General features: G+C 36.3%; 1 protein-coding gene across 4 annotated transcripts in view; it reads left to right on the top strand.

Moving 5' to 3' along the window:
- Positions 1 to 21,608, top strand: part of LOC120331540 (uncharacterized) — a 43,722-nt gene that overhangs the window by 10,120 nt on the left and 11,994 nt on the right. The gene's annotated exons all lie outside the window — the stretch shown is intronic.

Genomic DNA, 21,608 nt, shown 5'->3' with positions numbered 1-21,608 from the left:
GAGTAGGCTTGCACGTAATTTACGGAATTGTTTGGAGTTACGGAAGGGAAGTTACAAATTACGTAAAGTCGTAATTATTGGTCGAGCGCTTTCGCGTTTGAAACGTGCCCCTTCCAAGCAGTCAATTCCGTCGATTGTAAAAAATCAAAGTTTAACAAGTAGAAGAAGTTAACGTGTTCCGGTATTCGCAGCCGTTTTGAGCCGACATGACGCGTTGCCACTCCGTTTGAGCGTTTGGTTTCACGGTCAAAACGATATTATTATAAGCGTTATAACCGTAACGCAATTAGCACCGACAGACTTTTTTGTCTTCACGATTTGGTATCTTTTTTATTCGGCGCTGATAATGATAAATAAGAATGTGTGATAGTTGATTGTAATTCCGGAAGGCGTATTTTTCTTTCTCTCCGTGAAACAGACATGAAACGAATTTTACCGCCGCTATAAGCGCTCAAAAGGAGAGGAGGGTAGGCTACTTTCTTTTCCCGACTCAATCACTTTTATTAATACAAATCACAGCGCACGAAAAAACAAAATAGAATTTATTAGCATTAATTTACAACAAGTTACGGGTAAGAATTTATCGCCGGCTAAATAATTATTATTTGATTTAAATTTATCGCAAATAATGTTATAACATTTAGGCCGCGAAATGATTTGATATAAAATGGAGCTTGGTAATCGGGATATCGTCAATAATTCAGCATCAGTAATTATTATAAAATGCTAACTAGGTAGCAAAGTCGGATAATGTAAAAAAACGGAGCAATAACAAGTCTTCGTCGCGAGGCAAGCGCAGGTATAATCAAACGAGAAAATACGCTCGTCGTTGATTAATAACTTAGAAACCCGAAATTTTTATTCAATACGAAAGTCGATTTTAAAAAAGGCAACTATCGTTTCATAAATATCCGTATACCATTATCGGTAATGATAAAATTGATCGCATAAAATTGGGACGGTTAATTTGCGAACGTGATAAAGGAAAATCAAAGCCAACACAATTAAACAAGATAAAAATCAGAATAAATTTAATTTGAATTCACTCCTTGGTATTTGTCTTTAACATCTGTCGCCGGCGTGTAGTACTGTCGGTATTATGAAAACCAAACTTCGGTGTCCCATTCGGAAAAGAAGTGGATTCAATAGGTTTTTATGATAGGTTTAAACGTGTGAAAAAATATCGCAATTACGGGGTCATTACGTAATCAATTTTTCCGTAATTACGGAATTGATTTTTTTCGATTACGTGCAAGCCTAGTGGGGACGCAAGATATTCGAAGGCGAGGATTTTGCGCCGCACGAAGAGAGAAATATAGAAGAGAACCCTCTGTTCATTGAAAGGCAAATTGAGAGAAGCGTAAAAAATGAAAACGCTCGGCCGCAGATATTTCCCGGGGAAAAATACTCATTTTTTAGAACGTGGAAAAGCGACTAACGCTGATATATATCGGCCAGATATATCGGCCGGTTGGGCCGATATGATATATCGGCAAACACGCAATATCGGTCGAGCTCTACGAAATGCCCTATTGTTTTATTCTAAGCGTAATCAGAATCATGTCTTGTGATCATCTTTCACTAAAATAATTCTCAATTTACAGAATCTCAGTCTTCAAGTCAAGCTACTTCATCTGGTCTAAGAATCATCAACCAACAACCACCTCGTGGAAGAATGTCAGTGGATATGTCGAGTGAACCACTGCCAGGATATGGATGGAACACTCATGCCATCTCCTACTCATTCCCTGCTGGAAGTCTGAATGTGAGTCATGTAATGAATTCAATTGGTTCAATATTAAATTATGTATTTACTGGAACCAGGATTCTGTAGTTTGTATTATTTTACATTAATATTATGTTTAACATTAAATCTTCCAAATACAATTTTCTTGGGCCCCAAATAGCAATTGAATTTTAATTACACCTTTGTTATTATATTGTTCACTTCAAACAGGGCTCTGCACAAGCAACCACTAATGCATATTAAGCTACTATTTTTTGGATGGAATGTAATTTTTCGTTTCGGCATTCCTTACTTAAGTTATTACATCCTGGACAAGGCAGTGGGCATGGGTCTTGAACTTGAGACCTTCAAATTATGATACAACATAGCTAAGTCTAATACTATAACCACAAGACCATCACAACACCTCAGCGCTTTTTTCAGATGTTTCTAAAAAGCAGTTTTTTATGTTGGTTTAATAGCCTCTTGCAGAATTTACCTCTACCAGTGCTGATGTCCAAAATAAATGAATATATATTCACAATTGTTTATCTTACATAGAGCAAATTCTTGATATGAGGTTCTCATTCCAAAATTTGTCTTTTAAAGCATTTGATTATTGAAAAAAATCGTATGACTTTCTCTAAAATCTGACATTGCAAATTGCAAAAATCAATCCAAGCTGTGTTTATATCAGTTATTCTGCATTACTGAATTAAATTTCCACATAAATACAGTGATTTTCACTCTTGTTGGACATGGCCCAATTTAAAATATATTTAATATTGGAAAAAATATTTATTATTTAAGAATTTATATGAAATAGTAAATTAGGTATTTCATTTTGGCAGTAATCATCATAATTTATTATAAGTCTGATAGTTTTGTCCGACTATAAAATTCCAAGCGCCTAAAATGGCAAACTTACCATATGAATTTTTTCTATGAAACGTTTGTCATGTCTTGTTCCAAACAGGGCTATGTATGAGCAGCACTACTATTTATTGTAGTACTGAAATCTTTCTGGTTGCATTGTCACCTAATTTATCTTACACTCCTACCTATTTCATTATACACTGGGTAATGTGCTTGAATCAAAGATTATTAACCTGTGATGCCAACGTAGTTTGGCTACTTCTCTTCACATTAATCTTCAAATCCCAGATCGACGATCTCACCAACGATGTATATAAATAAATTGGCAAGCAATGCTCTGCTTGGAAAAATGTTGGTCCTTTTGTTTTTTCCTAAATAACCTCTTACATATCAGTGGATTTTTTGTGTATCAGTAATATGTTAGTGTCATCATATTCTAACTCTGCTCCCAATCATATATATATTATGTTTGATTTCTTTTTTGAAAAATTAAAACTTTTTTTAATAAATGTTGTGTGAAGGCAACTCTGAACAAGGTGCCACTGATTATATGTTTCCTGAGGATATTTTACTTGTTTGCACATGTAAAACATCTTTGGTTCAAATGTGTGCCCTCCTCCTGACCTAGAAATCAAATGTTTTGATAGTCAATGTTTAGTGAGAAAGATTCCAATCGTTCAATTAAGGTATTTACGTATCAGTGCCTGCTTGTTTTGTGCCTTGTTCAGAGCGAGTATTTGAAAACATCCGAACTAAAATCACCTAAAAATGCTTTTGCAACTGTATGCTTCTGAGGAATTGTTAAATTTATTCGAAACGATCTTGAGTTGCAGAAATTTTAGTTTAAAGCTCTGGACCTCCAGAAGTATGCGCACCAAGATGGCGCACAACCTGAACATAGTATGTGTATACCGGTTAGGATTCAGGTTGTGCGACATCTTGATGCGCATACTTCTAGAGCACCTGTGTTTATATCAGTTTTAATAAATTATCAGAGATAGAAGTTGAATATCTTATTATGTTTATTTTGCAGGGTGTTTCATATGAGGCAAAGAAATTCACTGAATATGTGCCTGACTACTTCAATTCCACAACAGACTTGCAGAAAGCACTCAATACAGGATTGCTCTTCAAGATTCAGAAGCAACAGAGGAGAGATAATATGGAATGATGAAATTCCTCATAAGACTAACAAAAAAGGAGGCCCAAATAAGTAAGTTGTTTAGTTGAATAATCAAACATCTGTACGATTGGTATAAGGCAGGGGTTCCCAAGCTTTTTTCAAGGTGATTTTAATGCGAACGAAATCTGTGTGAAAAAGCAATGAAACCAAACACAACAGAATTTTAAATTCGGAAATTCGCCGCAATTACGTGTTCGGAAAAAATCCTACTATCTTCTATAAATTTCTAGAAAGTACAACTTGATTTAGTACTTAAAATATATATAGTAAAAGTATATAGTATATTAGTAACACAAAAATACATATTCATCGCCTTGAAATTCTCGAGGAACGACTTCTGAAATAATAGTCGCGTATACGTCACTCGTTAAAAAAAACGACTTTTCAATGATTTTTTTATAAAATATTCAATTCATGACCGATACCGGCATTTTTGAGATGGGTTGCTTTATTATTAATTTAATTGTGATCATTTTAATCTGCGGTTGTGTTGATTAAACGAATGAATTACTTCTCAAAAAATATCATGACAATCCGTGGACATCAAAATGTCGCGTCACGTGTTACCAAATTTTCGATTAGTAAATTGCTATTCTAATAATTTAATGTTAATTTATTAAATGCCTAGCCCTACTCAGTAACCAGTAATTATTGACTCGGTTACTGCTATGCGAATAAACTTGCTTTTATGTTTTATGTAAATTCTATCGTAAATCGTAACTTGGCTGATAGTTAAGTTTCGCAAAAACGCATCGAATTTCTGGCTCGTTGTGGACTCATTCAAACGCTCCGCGAACTCATTTGAGACCGCGGACTCGGGTTGGGAAACACTGCTTTAGAGCTACTTTCACTGGACTTTTGAGTTTGGTCATGTGGTGGTATTAAGTAAAATGAGCTAAAACCAAACAGTGATGTCACAATAATCACCTACATTTTCTATAGCATAAGCATAGAGCGATGCCTATGGGCCTGTTTTATTGTAAGCCACGGTACAAACTGCTAAATTTAACATGGTTTGTCAAATCTTAGATGTTTTGCACATCCATCCTATATCTTACCTCAGTGACCCCAAGACCTGTTTGCGACCCTACCTACTTTCAACTCCGTCCCAATTTGGTGTCGGGACCCCTGGTATAAGGGTTAATAAAAGGAACCTCGAGTGAGTTATATTGCAGTTTTGAACCCATAACCTTCCATCCAGCTTGTGACATTTGTAACCACTCAACCACATATATATTGCCTCGTCCTAGGTAAAATCAAGTACAATGTTCTCAACTTTCCTCTCTTGATTTCAAGCAACATTTAAATTTGTTTATACACATCTTTTATACACCGTTCACTTTGAACAAAGCTATATATAAGAAACCATCGCATCCATCAAATTTCAGTTGATGGGTGAGGGATGGCCAGGAAGCGTTCTTTCTATTCCTGTTAAATATAGACCGTGATTTGTCATGCTGTTGCAAAATGTTAGGGTGTATGTGACTGAGGGTACTTTTTTAGTGACAATCAGAATCAACCATTATGGTATTTAGGCTTGAATTGTCTGCAACGTGATTGTAACCAGGTTCAACGACCAGCTGTTGTTTACTAGGTTTCTCTGTTGTCACATCTGTCATTGGAATTATGGTTGCCCAATTTTGTAACTATTTGAGACGTATTCCAGTAACGACTAAATTTTTTGCTTCTCTGTTGTCAATGTTTTATTGGGCATCCAACATATAAATTATGGTTACACTTACACTGTTTATTCTTAAAATTCTATTATAAACGAGATCTTTGAGTTTTTATATATACGACGCTTATCCACACATTTTGCTGTGAACAAAGCCCTGTTTAAACTTCTACTGATATGTAGCAATATTCAAGGAGCTAATAATATTTGGCAGAACTAGTTTCTTTTTTGGTTCGGCATTGCCTACCCAATATTTTGGGTAGGGTGATGGCCATTGGATTTGAACCAAAGATGTGCAGTTTGCGATGCCAACCCAATTAAGTTTAACGCTTCAACCATTATGTCATCGCGCATCATGAATATATATTTTATTTGGTGTTTTTACAACTTCGGTTTGATCAGTGCTCTGTTCAAGCAGACAATAGGACTTTGAGGCATTACTCGGTTTCAAAACTCTAAAATGATCAATGTTCGGCGAAGCCTTCCCTTGCACCATGGATAAGATGTTGGGCTTAGTTAGTGATTTTGATGTTTCCATATTTTAGTACAGTATCAATGAAATCAAATACCTGAAAAAAATCCCTGTTTGGACATTCGTCTTTACCTACGAGTAAAGTTGACTTGGCATTATTTTTACACATCTAAATCTCACATTCAAATCTCACTCACACAGGCATCGCTAAGTTAAGCATTTCTAAGTACTAAGGAGTCAAATATTTGTGACTTTCAGTGTTCTTTTATCGAACATCTTATTTTTTACAGTTAATTGAAATCAGACTCATATGCAACTACCATTATCTCTCATGCAATCTAATCTTTTTCAGCAATGGATATCCTGATGATGACCATCTCGATAAACTTCGTGATGCATTGAAGGCGAAATTAAGAGGCAGCAAGAATTGAATACTAACAGTAGATGATCAACAATGGACGCTCAACACTATCCGGACAATACTATATTAAAACTCATCCACTGATTTCGTAGTGTCATTATGAAGCCACTTATAAATATTATAAAGTTCGGTGAACTGCAATATCAGTCAGAATGACTCAGATATCTTTAAAGGACATTTTATATATCTCAAGGCAATTTTCAAGATAAAACAGCAAACGTTGGGGGTACAGTGGTAAAAAATAAGTTTCTGTCATTACCGGAACAGACCCTAAATTGCCTGAACGCGGTGGAAAATTCATCTAAACCTACCGGAACTACCTATAGCTATCTTGTAAAAGTTGTGTAGAAATTGAATACTAACAATACAAAATCAACATTGGACGTTGGACTCTACATGGACAATATAATATTAGAATAATATTGATTTTATATTGTCATTATCAAGCATTTCATTATGCCACTTACTGAATATTATAATGTTTGATGAACTGCAATATCAGTCGAATTTGACTCAACCTTTCGTTTTTAAATCAAACTCTATACTGTTAATCAAGGTTAATTAGTCAGAATTTTCAAAACCAACAATTTATATTTTTTTTCAATTTTCCATCGTTTTTATCTGTTTCATCCTTTTATTGTTGATCAACTCCATGATAATTATGCATATATGTATATATTTATTGTATTTCATCTACTGTATGAACAAACATTTAAATCAGTTCATCCTTCTACTTCTGGCTAATTCCATCCTAATTACAAGTTTCAGTTGCTTTTTTCAGTATTATCTCTTATACTAGTATTTTGTTTTGTTGTTAGGCCTTTGAGTAAGGATGAGAAGATTCGGTCGGTCAGAGTTTACTAATCTGTAAGAGAGAATGAATGTTTTTATCACGCTCCTAGTATTCATTCTTTTATAGGTGAGCAAACATGTGCTCATTTGTGTTTTTCATTTTCTTACGTTTGTGGGGAAGAAAACACGTGCCTTATCATCACGTTATCATTCAGGATAAAGATGTTTCAAGACTTTGCAAAAGTAAAAATGCATTTTTATATTCATTGAAAAAAAATGATGCTTTGAGTCAAGTTTTTGAATAACTCTCACAAGTTTTACTCTAACTGACTCAGTGATTCCCAAACTGGAGTTCACTGACCTCTTGGGGTCATGAAGCACTTTGGAGGGTCCGCTAAAGAAACTTATTATGTGGCTTATAGCTTGAGTTAATACAAGAATTAAGTGCTCAAATTTGCAAATACACATTTGTCGCCTTTTGCTGCTTTGTAATCAGTGCTGGAGAGGCTGGTTTTTTACAAACTCTTTCTATCATGCCGCCCCATTGTGATGTCACAGAGATGTGGGCCAGTGATAATTGCGATATATAAGTTTTGTATTTATCCTGGCGAGAAGGCTAGTTGAGCACTCTGTTATCAGCCCGGTTACCGAAATCTGATCTATATTCAGATGTATCATGAATTTGCTTGGCAGGGGGAGCTGTAACCAACCAGATAATCCCACCATAATAGCCTCCATTAGTTTTTCCACTGCATTTTTGTGAACTATATTTTAGCGGTCCCTATATAATTATGATTTATCAAGTATGTCACGATTGTCGGTGTATATTTATTTTCATATTTATATGCTTACTCTTATTCAATGCTGTTTTGTGGGGTCTGAGTATGGTGGTAACATAACCCATCACATGTGCAGGAAAAAATATATCTCTTGCTCTCTTTTTCGGCTATTTATGATCTGCAGTTTTAATCAGATTTTACTTGAGAAATTAAACAAAAATTTTCAAATACTCAACACTGTTGTTGAGTCTGTTCGGGAATACTGGTAATATATATAAAAAAAATTTAAAAGAATTTTTTTTCGAATTTTGACCAACATTTCATGTGTTTCCATTATTTTTCAAAGTTTCTTGCTCTTTAGTTCAGGGGTACCAGACAACAAAATCCTCCGTATTTTGATCCTATTAAGTTTAGTTCGACCAAAACACTCAACGTTCATCAATAACAAGCGAGTGTCGTCTGCTTGCTTTCTGGTGCATCAAATTATCTGCTTTAGAAATATTTTTTAGTTAATTTTATGAAACTTGAAAAGAATTGAGGAATGGATAATTTTGTAATTTTACACTTGTTCTGAGCAAGCGTATGGACAAGCCGTAACTCTTAAATAGCGAGCATGTTTGAAAATATTAAGTCATTTGTGTTTAAAATAGTCCTCTGTATCTCTAATAAAAATGAGAAAAATATTCGCTGTTAAAGGCAGAGCTGTCGTATTGACCTATAATGTATATATATATATATTGATATATTTTTACTGGTCGTGCAGATTATCTTTTGACTTTTAGATCCAGAGCCATAATTTCACTTGTATAAGTGAGAGTCATAATATTGACTAAAATTATCCAAAGTAAAACTTTTTAGCAGGAAACCTATCTTTTGAAAATTAAATTTTTCAACCTATTGTCAGGCTTAAAATTCTTGTATTTTGCAGTACTTTTGTAACTTTTTGTTGACTTTATTGGCCTGGTTATGAGATAAAATTCTGTTTTCTATTATACATTTTCAATCATAATCAATTTAACTACTATAATAAGGTGCGTTGTTATAATGTGTTTTTGATTTTTCTCTTCTAATTCCAATTTGTTATAACTAGCCATTTTATACTTTTTTTGCATGAACATTTTAGCAATTTCTATTTTCCATTACCTTTCAAATTCCAATCCAAAGTTTTCTTCAAAACAATTATTACTTCAATATTGCACACACTAATATGCATTTCATCTCACCTTTCCATATCTTCGCATCATTCTGATATAAGCAGGGGTGGCAGAAATTCACAATAATATACCACTTGTTGTGACTAGAGTTGACAAATATGGACAATAAGTGACATATTGTTATTATTATTCCAATTTCACTCGCAGTAGTATATAGTCCATTTTTATATCTATCTTTCTATTTTAGTATAAGCAATTTTCTTTACTATTATGCATTTTTTAATCATACTTGCTGCTTCAATCATATGTAGTTCCATGCTCTGCTTACATTTTATCTGATATCATTCAAGTCTAACTCTTGCCACTGATAACATTGACTCATATTAGAAAGCTCAATTTGGTTTTTATGAAGAATTTTCACTCTTAACAAGGCTCTGTAAAAGGAAATTTATCCGATTTGGCAACCCTGGAAAAGGTGGGGGTTGAATCAGAGGTATTTAACCTACAATGCCAATAGAGTTGGATCCAAATCTTTAATACCCACTAGGCCAGTGGTTCTCAACCTTTTTTCTTTCGTGGCCCATTTTTGTTGCCAAAAAATTCTTGTGGCCCACTAACTTTTCATTGCAATGAGAAAAGTACAAGAAAATCAAAATGGACATTTTCACTTTAATAATTAGAATGAAAATTACCACTTAGTAGTAGAAACAGCATCGTCATTGATTGCTGCTACAACCAAAATTAACTATTGTGACATAAATAAAACTAGCATTCTGTGGCCCACCTTTAAATCTTTCTGTGGCCCAGCAGTGGGTTGAGAACCAGTGTACTAGGTGAACGTTTTTTTATCGGGGAGGATTTCTTCCCCAGGGTGGGTTTTTGTCGTTGTTGGGGAGGAACTTGAATTTGCTGTGGTATCACTAATTTTCTTTAGTTTTAATACTATAATACTAATTTATGAGCATATATTGTAAACCACTTAAATTGTACAAACGCCAGAGTGCGACTTGTGCATAAATAACTAGCTTATGTTTCATTAAAGTAATATTTATGACGAGGGAGGGGTAGACAGTTTCCAAATTGGCAATGGGAGGAATTTAACGAAAAAAGTTGCTTATTGTAATGAGAAATTCTCCAATAGAAAACTTGATTTTTTTCTCAATTTGATGGGAAACTTGGTTTCTGTCAACTTTGCCTCTGTAGAGTTAATGTTTATAATTACCTATTATCAATGATATTTATTTCACAAATCATTTAGTGATCTGACTTACTATTGGTGCTATTCATATGCTATGCTGATATACATTATTGGATTGTTATGTAGCGCTTATTACCTTTTTATATATATACTCGAATGTGCAACTATGTATATATGCATTGTTCTAACACAGTTTTGTAAAATATATTACTAATGTACTGCTCTACGAACGTTGGATATCTTGAAAAGAATGTATTCATCCGGTCAGACGAACTCTTGATCGACAATCAAGAAGAGGAAAGCGTTTGTCGTCTATCAGCGCGTTACAACAAATGCATCCACGGTTACACCCGCTCCAGTAACCGAAGCTTATTTCCGCGATTACACCCGATTTTCAGTTGAAATACTATAACTGCGTTAGCGATTATGACAACAAAAGACAAAAATCAATTCCTCTGAAGTATTCAGGTTTTTGACATATTCGCTCAAACTACTTTGCACCCTAAAGCGCCGTAGTCATGGTAAAGTTCCCATCCGGAAAAAGAATGCAAAAAATAAAAGAATAAAATTGAACATACAGTAGTACAGCGGCACAAAGCGATCTCCGTCGATATTTGGGCAGTACATAATAAAGCCGTACCTCACTATCAAATAGCCAAGCACGGGGCAATATCAGGGCGTCTGTTGGTATACTGTCCACCCATGGCTCGTGTTTTCTTACATCTCTGCAAACGACACTCGAGAAAAATCGCTGTTTCACTCGAGAGTAGAGGTAAGATCGGCCCCAAAATTTTAGCCGGCCTGACCCGAGCCCTACTAATTACCTGAATTTGCAGGCCCGATCCCGAAGCAAACCCGATATTTCATATTTTATTCAGGAGTTCATTGAATTCGCATTGCAAGAGTTTAGTTGGGGTCTAGAACAACATGAAAAAAAAATAAGATAAATTGAATATGAATATAAAAACAAAATATCCACACTAAAATATTTGCATATTAGAAACGTTCGAAGGTGTGAGTAAACGACGTGAGCTGCCAATTTTCCTTTAGCCTGGAATGAGCGTTGACCATCAAACCAAACATTCTGCTTTTTGAAAATACGGCAAGTCGCGAAAGTCAGTGGTTTGGTCCGGACTCCAACATGAGTCTCATTCATGACATATCTTACCTCGGGGGTGTGGCGCATCGTGTATGCGTGGGTTCGCGTCCTACACGGGGTTAGTTATGTGCGAAAGGATTGCTGGATTACTCGCCGCTATAGGGTGGTTCAAGTAACCGGTTGATCGGTTACGACATCCTCCACCATCAAGTCCATGCTTCCTAAAACAAACAAGAGAGCTACGCCCAAATATATGGACACGTCTGTTCACAGTACGGTTTACCGTACCGTCAGATCACAGTCTACAAATATATTCGCAGTAGGACACAAAATGGCGTACGATGTCCGCAAAACGTTTAATGACGTCATAGCAAACAAAATGAATCTCACAGAGCTAACAGAAATATTTAAAATGAATAAAAGTAATAGCCTTCTGGGGAACAATTTTATCTTCAACCACTGAAAATTTCAAAGCAATTGGTCCAGTATTCGAAGAGAAAAGCGATTTTTTGATATTTTCACTAGGTGTGTTATTCTGTGTCAAACAACATAATATTGAAACGATCGTTATGTCCACTACGTGTCCGATAACTGACTAATGAATCCCATATCCGACATGAACTGATAACCGGGCGAGAGGTCGTGGTTCGATTAAGCCGTATTATTGGCTTCCGTCCAATATGTAAATCATATCCTATCCTTTTATGTGAAGCAAACATCATGACAAAGTATACCTCAAAAGCAGGAACGTTTGTCAGGCTAAACGCCGTTTCACGCCGCGTATTTAAAGAATTCGGATACTATGGTAATAATTATTTATGCCAATTAATTGATGAAAGTTTGCCCATGTTGTGCGCTTCTCCCTTTGATTCTGTTTTCGTATCGTGTTTACTATTTCTAACTTAATTAGAAAAATCTTATCCGGATGAAAGCGCATCTCTACGAATAATATTCAATATCAAAAGTTCGATCCTACACTGACTTGCGGCTATGTGTATCAGCGTATCCGGCATTTAGCAGCCTTGTTGAAAACAAACAGTCCAATGCATCATAATCCGATATACCGCGACCTTTTGTCATTTGAAGATTCCATCATTATTGCGTATTGATCTAACAGGCAGATTTCAAGCGCTAGTTATATTATGTTGTTGAAATTTTTTCTCTACACGCTGGTAATTTTTTTTAATTGCAATGAACTCTTTAGGTTTTCGGAGTGCGATGGAATCCACTTGGGCTTATCACAACTAGAGTTTTATCTTACTTGAACTCGGAGATTGGCAGGCGGATTTTAGTGAGGTTCATTGGGAAGAAAAGCCTTATAAAAGCATATACCTCCTATTCCCGTGATCTTTATTTATTTTCTAAACTGAGCCCGTTTCTATTACGGCAGGGGTTTCCAACCGACCGCAATTGAATAAAGTTTCACCAAATTCTTTTTGATGCTTTAGTATGTGGGGAATAAAAGCTCTTATTAAATCGAAAATGGGTAATTCAGAAAAATAGGTCGGAAAACACTGTATTATGGTGATCACTGATCAGTATTGTATTAGATCACAATGTAGTATAATATATATTCACACATATGTCCTCTTAACTCTACAATAAACCTGCTATAAAGTGTCATGGAGCAAAATTATCTGAGGACAATTTTCTGTCTTTTTTATACTTATATTGTCCCAACCAATCTGGCAGTTTGTTTACGGTGTAAATATAATATATTTCGTCGTGGGGGTTCGTAATGTCTTTCATCACCCGTGGCACTCCCGGTTGTAAGTCTTATCCGGTTCAACAACCCCGCAATAAATAGCGAGGAATTCTATCTTACACTGACCTGTGCTTATGTGCCCCAGCGTTCCTGACTTTTAGTGTGCCTGTAGAAAATTAATAGTTCAATGCATAGTAATTCGAGACCGCGATCCTTTGCCATTTGAATATTCCACAGAACGACCGCAACACCACATCCATATCCAATACTTTATACTGAACTGTCTCCCACACAGAAAATGCTTGATCTTTGCCTCGAAGCAGGTCAATGCTGGCATGCTCGCATAGATTAGCAAATACTTCGGGGTGAAATTATTATATCATAATGATTAATCCCAAAACAGTTCTTTCATTTATGACGTCATAAATATGCACAATTTTTGGTTAAAAGCAGGGTTGCCAGATGTAATTCAAAACAGACAAGCAATGACGTTTTATTCGAATTGTTACGTGATATCAGGGTGCATCATTTCTTTACTCATTTTTTTTACTTATTTTTATTAAAACAACTTTCCAACCATGCTTATTAGATGAGTATTAGTTGAAATCAGCGTTTTTATTTGTCAGTTTAAAGCCTCTCGGCTTGGCAACTTACACGAACAGTAGAGGTGAAAGGTTAAAGTTACACTGTTGCAAATGTTAGGATTTTGGGGTCTCATGTACTTTCTTACCTGAATAACTTCTAGTGGGCGTGGCGTAACAATTTTTGGATATATGATTCCCGACCCCCACCTGATGACGTCATCCAAAAATTACGTCACTGCTACGTCACAATAACGAAATACAGCTTGCCAAAGTTTAGCGACGGTCACCCGTAATGGCGCCTACGAGTATGTCAACAAACTCAATACGTCAGCGACCTCTCTCTTATCGGGGTCGTTGTGCAGAGCTCAAAATAAACAAGCATCACAAGCGACTACATTGTCGCCAAGGAACGTTCACGATATCCCATTCTGACCGATTTCTGTCCAGAAATAGAGCGTTATACGATACAGCTCTAACCAAGGCTTTAGACAAGCAGAAAACACATGCTATTTTACGCTATGGTTGAAGTTGGGTACCACACACATAAAGACTTGTTATTTTTTGTCCAGCTCCAGCAATAGCTCATGTATTGTGCTACGATCTATTAATAGGGGGTATACGATACCGCTCTAAGCAAGGCTTTAGACAAACAGAAAGAACATTTAATTCACGCAATGATTGAGGTTGGGTACCGCAGACATAAAGACTTGTTATTTAATATCCAGAGACTGATCATGTATTGTGCCACATTTTATTAATAGGACGTGGAACGCTTTCACTCTATGCACGGCTTTAGACAAGCAGAAACCGACATAATAATTTGCCTTAGCGCAATGGATGTAGTTTCTTACCTCAATAACTTATACTTATCTTAGCGTAACAATTATTGCATATAATATTCCTGACCCTCACCTGACTTCATGTTCCAAAAATTACGTCAATGCGACTTCACAATAATGAAATAGAGCTTGCCTAATAATAGCGACCATAATGCAATCGTGATAAATACGTCTGTGTGTCCGCTATGGATGTAGTTTCTTACCTCAATAACTTCTAGTTAACTTAGCGTAACAATTTTTGCATATAATATTCATGACCTTCACCTGACTTCGTCATCCAAAAATTACGTCACGGCAACGTCACAATAACGAAATAGAGCTTGCTCAATAATAGCGACGATTACTATTAATGGCACCTATGGATGTAGTTTCTTACCTCATTAACTTATACTTATCTTAGCGTAACAATTATTGCATATAATATTCCTGACCCTCACCTGACTTCATGTTCCAAAAATTACGTCAATGCGACTTCACAATAATGAAATAGAGCTTGCCTAATAATAGCGACCATAATGCAATCGTGATAAATACGTCTGTGTGTCCGCTATGGATGTAGTTTCTTACCTCAATAACTTCTAGTTAACTTAGCGTAACAATTTTTGCATATATCATTCCTGACCCTCACCTGACTTTGTCATCCAAAAATTACGTCACGGCAACGTCACAATAACGAAATAGAGCTTGCTCAATAATAGCGACGATTACTATTAATGCCACCTATGGATGTAGTTTCTTACCTCAATACCTTATACTTATCTTAGCGTAACAATTTTTGCATATATCATTCCTGACCTTGCCCTGACTTCGTCATCTAAAAATTACGTCAATGCGAATTCACAATAACGAAATAGAGCTTGCCTAATAATAGCGACCATAATGCAATCGTGATAAATACGTCTGTGTGTCCGCTATGGATGTAGTTTCTTACCTCAATAACTTCTAGTTAACTTAGCGTAACAATTTTTGCATATATCATTCCTGACCCTCACCTGACTTTGTCATCCAAAAATTACGTCACTGCAACGTCACAATAACGAAATAGAGCTTGCTCAATAATAGCGACGATTACTAGTAATGCCACCTATGGATGTAGTTTCGTACCTCAATACCTTATACTTATCTTAGCGTAACAATTATTGCATATAATATTCCTGACCCTCACCTGACTTCATGTTCCAAAAATTACGTCAATGCGACTTCACAATAATGAAATAGAGCTTGCCTAATAATAGCGACCATAATGCAATCGTGATAAATACGTCTGTGTGTCCGCTATGGATGTAGTTTCTTACCTCAATAACTTCTAGTTAACTTAGCGTAACAATTTTTGCATATAATATTCATGACCTTCACCTGACTTCGTCATCCAAAAATTACGTCACGGCAACGTCACAATAACGAAATAGAGCTTGCTCAATAATAGCGACGATTACTATTAATGCCACCTATGGATGTAGTTTCTTACCTCATTAACTTATACTTATCTTAGCGTAACAATTATTGCATATAATATTCCTGACCCTCACCTGACTTCATGTTCCAAAAATTACGTCAATGCGACTTCACAATAACGAAATAGAGCTTGCCTAATAATAGCGACCATAATGCAATCGTGATAAATACGCCTGTGGAGGGCTAAAAATGTTACAGCTTCGTGATGTCACAATGACTAAATTCTTCGAGTGCCGCTTCGCGGACTTGTGGTTTCTTTCTTCTTGTGTGTTGTCCAAGATGAATCTAGTTGGAATTAATCTTCATCAATTATATGCGAACGGGGTTTTTGAGAGCGTGGATCGCACGATTGAATTTTGCAGGGTCCATGGCCTTCTGGCTCAAACCATGGAATGCCACGAATGTGGTATTCTTATGGAAGAAAAGAGGATGGCCTCTAGAAATGACGGCGTTGTTTGGCGCTGTCCCGAACAGGTAAGCTAAACTTCTTGCTATCGGATCTTTCTTTGACATCTTCTATCACAGTGCTATTTCAACTATTTCACCAACTAATACAAAAAAAATTAGGAATTACCGCGGCACGCTCCTTCCAACAATATATATATTTACCCATGCAAACAAAATTTCAAATGCATCTTTTGACAAAATACAAGAGCAAAACTCAACACGCGCTTCAGGGTCAGTATGACAAGGCTACGGATGTTTCGCTGAGTGCCGACTTTTCTGAAAAGATGTGAAATATTCGCCCCCATAGCACCCTTAAATACATATATATTTAAAAGTCTTCCAGCAGCATTTTGCAAAACTGAAGTGTTTGATATATTTTTAAACTTTGAAAATGCAACTGATAACTGACTAATAGCATGCAAAGCGACAACATTAGTCTAATGCGTACCACTATGCCTAAAAAGCTGTGAAAAATGTATCCAAGCGACCGCAAAACCTTTAGTTTTTACGCCACCATTGACATCTTTTAGCTAATCATCTGATTAGCTCAGGGGTGGCCAACCTATGGCGCATGCGCCAAACGTGGCGCATTGCCTGATTAGAGGTGGCGCATTGCATCTTTAACCCTTTTCATGTCAAAATTGTTAATTGCACTTGGCTTCTCCACGCCAAGCCGTTTTTTTGCGATTTAGATGGTGATTTTTGGTTGTACCTAAAATCTATTCTTCTCACTCCACGTCGCCCACTTACGGCTTGTTGGAATTAGAAACAACAGGCGATTATCGACGTTAGCTTTTGGACGGACTTTATGACATTCATTCTAGACTTTTAGCAAAAATTTAGTTCAGAACTTCTGAAAAAATAGAAAATCGTCATTTATCAGCTTGAAACATGGATTTTCCATTGCCCAGACTTCCCAAATATCTCCCAATAAACATTGAACAACCAGTTGAATTGACCAAGCCTAAACAATTTATTATAAACCAACCCACAACATGCTGAAAATGACCCCTAAATACCACCTTTTTCATCCAAACTTCAAATGACCGTTGTCAACAAAAGCGAAGCGTAAAATCGCTTGCTGTGACGCAAGTACTAATCTCGAAGAAGCCTGGAGTAAAATCACGCGACGCTAGGCCAAACAGCTGATTAGCAAAGGCCAATTAGAATCGAGGGTAGAGTAGAGTAGATATTGATACTAAAGGCCTGTTGTCACAATATTACGCCTAACTTTACTTCTTAATCGTACCTTTTTCTCTTCGTTGTTAAAAACAGCTTTATTGCGTAATGCTCATAAGACAGAATGCGTTTTTCTCCTACTTTCAGGAAGGCTTGCCCAGGGTTTTATATGTCGTTTCGGAACGACATACGGTATAGATGTGAACAAACATTTTTTGCCATGAAACTAATTAAAAGCAAAGCGAGGTCAAGACTTACAGATTTAAATTTGAAGAATGTACTGCTCCTCTCAGTAACAAACTTAACTCCAAGAATAAAAAAAACTGGTGAAAGTAAAACAGCAGCAAAAGTCTCATAAAGGCGGTACTTAAATAAAATTGATTAGTTTTATTTATTATACTTCCTTGCTTAATTTCTATTCATGTGAAGTTGTAAATTATAGAAACTACATATACGTGTGTATATATGTGTGTGTATTATAAATTTATATAATTTTAACAAGAAGTGGACATTAGGCGTGGGAATACAAGAGATTTACGGCGCATCTGAAACATTATGTTAAAACGTGGCGCATGGTATGTGAAAGGTTGGCCACCCCTGGATTAGCTAATGCTTCGACCGCGTTCCGTCAGTTGAGTAGCCATGTCTATCATACACGTGTTTATTTTATCAGAGTTGTCGCAAGGCTATTTCAATTCGAAAGAAGTCGTTTTTTGAAGGAAGTCACCTAGAACTGTGGCAACTTGTCACATTTCTCTATTACTGGTCAAAAAACACGGACCAGGAAGATATAATGCACGAATGCAGGATATCCAATAGATCTTGCGTTGATTGGTGCAATTTTATGCGTGGGGTATGCATTTCTTAATTGTTTGAATTGAATGTTGAATTTTAAAAAAGGAATGAAACGCTTCTAACCTACCGCAGATATGCTCATCTGATCTGATCAGACATCCAGTGGTCGTCGGTGGCCCTGGCCATATTGTGGCCATCGACGAAAGTATGGTTGCAGGAGAAAAAGAGGTGGAAATGCTCAAGCGAGGCCAATTCGCGAACAATGGGTATTTGGAGGAATAGATTTGGAGACCAGGTTTCAATGCCTTTTAATTCAATATATTAATGCAATAAGTCTCGATATTTTAATGAAAAAAGATTTTTGTTCTAGAGAATGCTTCCTTCGCTTGGTACCACGTCGGGATCGCGCAACACTGGAGGGAATTATAACCCAAGTTATTGCGCCTGGCTCAGAGATATGGTCGGATGAGTGGGCTGCCTACAACAATTTGCCTAGTATTTAATATTATATTTATTTTATCAGCTCGAATTAAGGCGGCGTCATCATCTTCTGACAGAAAAAAATTCCACTCAGATTTATTTATCTTATCTTATCTTATCCAAAATGTATAGTTTACAAAAAACAAATTAAAATATAAACCTCACTGATAAATGGTGGCACAATACAAAATACACCCATATAATGTGAACGTAAATTAATATGTCCGTTTCTGCTTGTCTAAAGCCCTGCTTAGAGTGATATCGTGTAACGCCATATTAATATATTGTAGCCCAATACATGATCTATGGCTGGACATAAAATAACAAGTCCCTCCTTATGTGTGTGTGGTAGGGAGGCCGCTGCCCTCACTGAGTTTGTTAACGTAGTCGCAGACGCCATTACGGGTCATCAGCTCTATTTTGTTACTGTGACGTCGCATTGGCGTAATTTTTTGATGACGAAGTCAGGTGAGGGTCAGGAATATTATATGCAAAAATTGTTACGCTAAGTTAACTATAGATAATTGAGGTACGAAACTACATCCATAGGTGTCATTACGAATATCGTCGCTATTATTGTGCAAGCCGTATTTCGTGATTGTGACGTTTCTGTGACGTACTTTTTGGATGACGAAGTCAGGTGAGGGTCAGGAATGATATATGCAAAAATAGTTACGCTAAGCCTAATAAAAGTTATTGAGGTACGAAACTACACCCATGGCGTACACACAGGCGTAATTATTACGAGTTCTTTATTGTCGCTATTATCAGGCAAGTTCTATTTCGTTATTGTGAAGTCGCATTGACGTAATTTTTGGATGACGAAGTCAGGGCAGGGTCAAGAATGATATATGCAATAATTGTTACTCTAAGATAAGTATAAGGTATTGAGGTACGAAACTACATCCATAGGTGGCATTACTAGTAATCGTCGCTATTATTGAGCAAGCTCTATTTCGTTATTGTGACGTTGCCGTGACGTAATTTTTGGATGACGAAGTCAGGTGAAGGTCATGAATATTATATGCAAAAATTGTTACGCTAAGTTAACTAGAAGTTATTGAGGTAAGAAACTACATCCATAGCGGACACACAGACGTATTTATCACGATTGCATTATGGTCGCTATTATTAGGCAAGCTCTATTTCATTATTGTGAAGTCGCATTGACGTAATTTTTGGAACATGAAGTCAGGTGAGGGTCAGGAATATTATATGCAATAATTGTTACGCTAAGATAAGTATAAGTTAATGAGGTAAGAAACTACATCCATAGGTGGCATTAATAGTAATCGTCGCTATTATTGAGCAAGCTCTATTTCGTTATTGTGACGTTGCCGTGACGTAATTTTTGGATGACGAAGTCAGGTGAAGGTCATGAATATTATATGCAAAAATTGTTACGCTAAGTTAACTAGAAGTTATTGAGGTAAGAAACTACATCCATAGCGGACACACAGACGTATTTATCACGATTGCATTATGGTCGCTATTATTAGGCAAGCTCTATTTCATTATTGTGAAGTCGCATTGACGTAATTTTTGGAACATGAAGTCAGGTGAGGGTCAGGAATATTATATGCAATAATTGTTACGCTAAGATAAGTATAAGGTATTGAGGTACGAAACTACATCCATAGGTGGCATTACTAGTAATCGTCGCTATTATTGAGCAAGCTCTATTTCGTTATTGTGACGTTGCAGTGACGTAATTTTTGGATGACAAAGTCAGGTGAGGGTCAGGAATGATATATGCAAAAATTGTTACGCTAAGTTAACTAGAAGTTATTGAGGTAAGAAACTACATCCATAGCGGACACACAGACGTATTTATCACGATTGCATTATGGTCGCTATTATTAGGCAAGCTCTATTTCATTATTGTGAAGTCGCATTGACGTAATTTTTGGAACATGAAGTCAGGTGAGGGTCAGGAATATTATATGCAATAATTGTTACGCTAAGATAAGTATAAGTTAATGAGGTAAGAAACTACATCCATAGGTGCCATTAATAGTAATCGTCGCTATTATTGAGCAAGCTCTATTTCGTTATTGTGACGTTGCCGTGACGTAATTTTTGGATGACGAAGTCAGGTGAAGGTCATGAATATTATATGCAAAAATTGTTACGCTAAGTTAACTAGAAGTTATTGAGGTAAGAAACTACATCCATAGCGGACACACAGACGTATTTATCACGATTGCATTATGGTCGCTATTATTAGGCAAGCTCTATTTCATTATTGTGAAGTCGCATTGACGTAATTTTTGGAACATGAAGTCAGGTGAGGGTCAGGAATATTATATGCAATAATTGTTACGCTAAGATAAGTATAAGTTATTGAGGTAAGAAACTACATCCATTGCGCTAAGGCAAATTATTATGTCGGTTTCTGCTTGTCTAAAGCCGTGCATAGAGTGAAAGCGTTCCACGTCCTATTAATAAAATGTGGCACAATACATGATCAGTCTCTGGATATTAAATAACAAGTCTTTATGTCTGCGGTACCCAACCTCAATCATTGCGTGAATTAAATGTTCTTTCTGTTTGTCTAAAGCCTTGCTTAGAGCGGTATCGTATACCCCCTATTAATAGATCGTAGCACAATACATGAGCTATTGCTGGAGCTGGACAAAAAATAACAAGTCTTTATGTGTGTGGTACCCAACTTCAACCATAGCGTAAAATAGCATGTGTTTTCTGCTTGTCTAAAGCCTTGGTTAGAGCTGTATCGTATAACGCTCTA

Source organism: Styela clava, chromosome 6, assembly GCF_964204865.1.
Source record: "Styela clava chromosome 6, kaStyClav1.hap1.2, whole genome shotgun sequence".
In the NCBI taxonomy this organism is placed as follows: Eukaryota; Metazoa; Chordata; class Ascidiacea; order Stolidobranchia; family Styelidae; genus Styela; species Styela clava.
This window is presented reverse-complemented; position numbering and strand designations above follow the sequence as displayed.